General features: G+C 29.8%; 1 non-coding gene across 1 annotated transcript; it reads left to right on the top strand.

Moving 5' to 3' along the window:
* Nucleotides 1–361: 361 nt before the first annotated feature.
* Nucleotides 362–433, top strand: TRNAM-CAU (transfer RNA methionine (anticodon CAU)). Its single transcript has one exon. It is a non-coding gene; the product is annotated as a tRNA-Met (tRNA).
* The last annotated feature ends 5,567 nt before the right edge of the window (nt 434–6,000 follow it).

Below are 6,000 nucleotides of genomic sequence, written 5' to 3'. Positions count from 1 at the left end.
AATCCAAAAGGAGAATGAAAGATTGAGAGAGAAGAGAAGCGATGGAGTTAAGTAAAGCATCAAACACCCTTTAGACTTGTTTATTACTTCCGATGCTTTCGTTGTTTAATAACTTCAATTCGATGTGTCTCTGAAATCCCATTGTCCCTCTCCAACTAAAGGCCCCCGTATATTCCCCTCTCTCTTTATCTCTTTTTGCCGCACACACTCTCCCTTTTAGGTCAGCAAAGCATGGGTTATAGATGGACCATCTATTAAGCAAAACGATGACGGGATTTACATTTTACTGGGATACCGCCGTTGGACGGTGCCGCAGATCATATATTACTTTATATTTTTTATTGCGTCTTGCTAATAATAAATCAGAGTGGCGCAGCGGAAGCGTGGTGGGCCCATAACCCACAGGTCCCAGGATCGAAACCTGGCTCTGATATAGAGTAGCTTCCAATGCTTTGATTTTTTTCCACCGTCCGATTTCGTCCTCATCCAACGGTATTTGTCCGGACACATCGCATTTGCTTTCCATCCCTGCTTCCAGATAGCATCCTGCTGACACGTCGCATCGAAATATGCATCGTGCGACTCATGAATCTAGTCGATTGTTTTTTCCAAGAAGATTTTGAAAAAAAAAAAGAAGGTGTTTTAGTTTCAGAAAAAGAGGATTTCATTTTTAAATAAATATAAATTAACGTTCTATTTTTTAATTTGTTATTTATCTTGGGTTATATTCTTTTTTCCCTCTGGACTATTAATATTGGACTTTGAGAACAAATAAAACGATAATGTGCTGATGATGTTGTTAAACTAAAACATTTATTTGCGGAGGCCCCAACAAAACTAAAATATTTATGTGCTTAAATTATTCCTTTTTCATAAGGAAGACCGAAATTCTCGTTATTCTCTTATACTGATAAATATGTAAGTAAAGTTTACAGTATTAATTGCTTCATGTACATAACACTGAGTCAATTGACATGATTAGTGTAAATCATGACATGATTAATCAATTGACAAGAAGTTTAGATTACAATTATTTATGTTTTTGAGTCCATTTTCCTTCTAATATCATTCATATCAGCTATGCATTTGTTTTATTATATTTAAATAGTTGCTCTAATCTCTACAATAGAACAAAATAATAACGAGTAGGCTAAGAATAAAATGTAAACAGGACAAATAACCAGAAAAACAAGGACAAAGAAAATAATAAACGATTCATACATGATTATAAATTTAGTTCAAAATGCAACTTATCTTTTACATTAACTAAACTCTATAGTTTTAGGCAAAAAGGTATTATGCTAAAACGATATATGTAAATGGTGGGTATATATTTCAATGTGCTTTTGATATTGTTTGATTTAATTTCCCTTCTTGTTTCATATCAATGACAGTAAAAAGGTAAGAGAAATGGTTTTTTTTTAACTAATTGAAATATTAAAATTCTCAAGACTTAAGCTTATACTTGTAGTTATTTTGGTGAACGACTTAATCTTCTACTACCTCCGATCCTAATTGTAAGACTTCGTTTATAGTTTACAAATGAGATATTATAATTAGGACTGGAGGTAGTAGTAATACATATCAGGAGTTGCCTTATGTCTTAGTTATTATTTTTCCGATTCTAAATGTAACTTACATTTAGAATTAGATTAGTATTATTTTTATGTTACATATTTTTAAAATTAAAGTTCTCCAGTAGGGGAGAAAAAAGGCATCACTAAATTGGTTAGTCCAAAACCCGTGTGAAACCGCCTATTTAAGAGTATCTCATTTATAACGGGTTTAAATAAATTCTATATGGATATGGACTAACCTGTACCCATTTAACTTTAAATGAGCAAGCTGCAGGCATACCCCGGGTTGCCTAACCCCCCCCCCAATATACAGTCCTAATTTTAATATTTTTTAAGGTAAGACTCATGAAATTATAGTCATAAGTAAAAAAAAAAAACAAATTTATCATTTAATTAAAATTTAAAGTATGATTTGTCAAAGATTACTATTACATGATTAATTAATAATGAGAAAATGAAATAAACATTTATATGCCAATTTTTTGTATGTCTTCTTAGATGACACAAAGGATACCTTGGATATTAGGTACAATACATGTTTCATTACAGGGAAATATTGAAATGCAGAATTTTCTAGAAATATTAGATAGACACATCAACTAAAAATAGGACAATTATATATAGTGGCCTGGCAACTAACAAATAATAATATACTTTGCTCACATATTATAATATAATAACCATGTTTTATCTCTCAGCCTATTATGCGTTGTGAGCTAATTATTGAAATGGCGCGACGCAGATTAAATAAAAAAGGAGTCAAATTAAAATATCATGGTCATTTTTCATTTGGTGGACAATCCAATTGCAGATGCAATTCTTTAACGTTTTTCTTTTAATTTTAATATGTTTCGTTGACTCGTTGTATCACCCGTAGGGAATATTCTGCTTAACAACTGCTATTAGTTAGCATACATTTTTTTCAAAATAATTTTGAGCAAGCCAGCTTAAAGGGCTGGCAGAGGTTGAAGCCAGCACAATGATCCATGGAAAAAGATCGGTGGAAGAGCTGGTTCTTTTTGAAACCATCAGCATAGCGACAATAACTTGACAATATGATACTATACATGCCCTCTTTTTCCACCTTATCTTTTCACACTTTCACTGTTCTAAATTGCTTGCGTTTGGCTCTGATTTAACCCCATTAACTGATTAATTAATCAAGGATGTTCGTGATCAAATATAATATAATATAATATAACAATAACTAATGATTAGGGCCACTTTGTCTTCATGAAATTTCAGGCGCGCTGCTTAACACATTAATATCCAAATTCTGGCCATCCATAAAATGCGGTTTTTGACTCATTTATGTTAGCTAGTATTACCTCCGGTTCTTATCGTGAGAGCTAGTTTAATTTTAAATTTGATTTTAGATATAAAACCTTAATATAATTGGTCTATTATATTTATCTATTTTTTAAAGTAATCCTTGTAATAATTATACTGTTAAATATTTTATTAAATAACGCTTGATTAGTAAAAATATTTTAAAAAAAACAATACCTATTTATTACAAATAAATAACTTAACTAATTTTCTTAATTTACTCAAATTAGTCAACTAACTCTTATGTTAAATATCGGTAAGAAGTAATATCATTTTAATGTTTCCTGTTCCACATAAAATTCTAACAAACATTATATCGAATTAAATAGCAGTCTATTATAACTTAGTCATCTGTAACTTCTTTGGAATGAAAAAAAAAATTTTCTGCAAAGTTTAATAAATTCGTGTCTGATCTGAATCAATGCAAGGTAAGAGATAGCATTAAGATACGAAGGAAAGCATAACCTTTGTCGTCGGTGCTGGGGGCTGCAATGTTTATCTCGAGATATTCATGAATCAAAATTTAACATGTATATGATGTTTTAATAAGAACTAAAATGAACAGTACGGCAAGGAAAGTTTGACATCCAGTATGTGATCAAGTTGACTCAATCTGAAAACTGGATTGTGTTAAAAAAGGGAAGGAAAAAAACTTAATGAATATACTCTTTTTCTAATTATATATATCTTCATATAAGATCCTGTTTGACTTTTATTTTGGTCCTAAATATAAGACCCAATCCACTTTATCTTCATATTTACTCAATTGTTTCAAGATAGTCCTTCTAATAATTATAGTTTTAGTTAATATACTTGATTGGTAAGGATATTTTAGAAAGACAACATCTATTTAGGACAAATAACTAACTAATTTACTTCTTTAATCTCCTCAAATTAGTCAACTGGCTCTTATAATTAGGACGGAGGTAGTATCTTATTAAAGACTTAATGAGTATGGTAATACAAATTATTAAAGAAAACCCACAATGAAAATATGAGATGACGCGTTTGTACAGTTCACGTCACTCTAGCTTTTTTTTTTTTTTTTTTTTTATTTACCAGCAGTTAGCGTCAGTCTAGTTCAACATCAAAGAGTAGAGGAACAATAATATGTGATCAATCTTTCGAGTGACAACAGAGAAAGCACTACACTAATAAGACAATATGTGACCTGCGACCCCATGCATCACTTTTTTCGAAGTTACGTCTATGACCTTTGGATTCCCACACCCATTTATTTATTTATTTTTTATTAATACAAATTTTGGTTCTCATATTTATTTTCATTTTAGTTTTGATCTCTAAATTTTAAATCATAAGTTTTGGTTCTCTTAAATTTCTTTTTACTTAAAATATTGATCTCCATACCCAATAAAAATTTGGATGATTTCGCCCTCAGAAGAACTAAAACCAAAATAAGAATAAATTTAAAGGATAAAAAATTATATTAATTTTTTTTATTGGCTAGCAGACATCCATTTATTTTTCTATTACTAAAGTATCTGTATTATATTAGGCAGCGCCAAAAACATAAAGTACTCGTATGAGCATCACACAAAGAAAATCGAAATAAGATCTTCAAGTTTGCGCTATTCAAATTTTTTTTAATAAAGTAATATTTAAACCAATTTTAAAATTAATACTTACAAAAATGAACGTTTGGGACAGTAATTTCCTTGGCGCAGCATTATAGCGTTGGTATTATAAAGGATGTCGCAAATGGCAATAATGCATTAAGAATTCAGGCCCGTCGGTAGAATCCGACAACCGCAAACATTACAGGCAGGTTCCTTTGTTTTTTCCCCACTTATCAAATGTTTTTATTTACATTGTTTCCAAAAAAATAAAAATAAAAAACAAATGAGTCAGAACGTAATGTGTGTGAAAGGTGTTTCAAGATCTTTTTTTCAAAAAAAAAATAAAAGAATAGGTATTAACAACCAATTGAAATTATAAATAAGATTGAACTCATATTTTTTATTTATTAATTAAAAATATTATTATTTTTTGTCCTTAACATAAGAGTTAGATAAGTAATCTAGGGGGATTGAGAAAATTAGTTAAGTTAGTTATTTGTTATAAATATACGTTAACTTTTATAAATTATTCTTATTCAATCATGTATATTAAAACTATATTTGGATGGAAATACTTTATAATTAATAGAAATATTTTTAAGAACACATAATAAATTTAGAAAACAAAGTAGACTGAAATATTATATTTAAGTATATTACTAAACTAAAGTTATGAGCGTGTTTCAAAAGTTTTAGATGGCTAATCAAAGGTTGAAGTGTTAACATTTGTGGGAGAATTTTTGGGAGTTTGAGGTTGAAGTATGATTGTAATAGTCACGGGAACATTGTACCTGGCCTTGGGCGTAGGTCAGGTGTGATGATATGTGGTAATCTGGGACTAATGATGCTAAACCCTAGTACATAAATCACCGCCCATTTCACTAACCTCGATTTAAGCAAAGCATAAACCTCAAGACACGCTTCACCCAGAGAGCGCCAGAAAACTTGTTAACATTGAACTTCATCAGTAATGCCACGTGCCCCGCGTGTTTTTGTCTCCATTAGGTTCATGGTTTGGCTAACCCCTTGTAAGAAATTCCCACATCAGTACTCTTGTATTTATTTTTTCCATTCTATTGTAGTTTTGTATTCCCTTTTTATATAAAAGAAAAATTGATGTCCCAATGAAGAAGTAACTTGGGTAAAAATAGTCGCATTATTTTCAATTTATCCAAAATGATCACTTGTATTCAATAAGATTATTACTTATTTTCCTTACGAAGATGAAATATTAATTTTTTATTTTATTTTTATAAGAATAATTATAGTATTACCTCCGGTCCTTAATATAAGATCTTATTTGATTTTTATTTTGATTCTAAATATAAGATCTCAATCCACTTTGTCTTTCATATTTATATATATTTTTTTCACAAAAGTTCTTCTAACAATGATAGTTATAGCTAATGTACTTGATTAGTAAGAATATTTTAGGAAAGATGATACTTATTCATTATAAATAACTAATTTAACTTATTTTTTTAATCTTTTCAAATTAGTCAACTAGTTCTTATAAT

Source organism: Neltuma alba, unplaced genomic scaffold (genome assembly GCF_004799145.2).
Source record: "Neltuma alba isolate B1F8T4 unplaced genomic scaffold, ASM479914v2 tig00012693_pilon, whole genome shotgun sequence".
In the NCBI taxonomy this organism is placed as follows: domain Eukaryota; kingdom Viridiplantae; phylum Streptophyta; class Magnoliopsida; order Fabales; family Fabaceae; genus Neltuma; species Neltuma alba.
The sequence above is the reverse complement of the archived record's forward strand: the minus strand, read 5'-3'. Positions and strand labels throughout refer to the sequence as shown.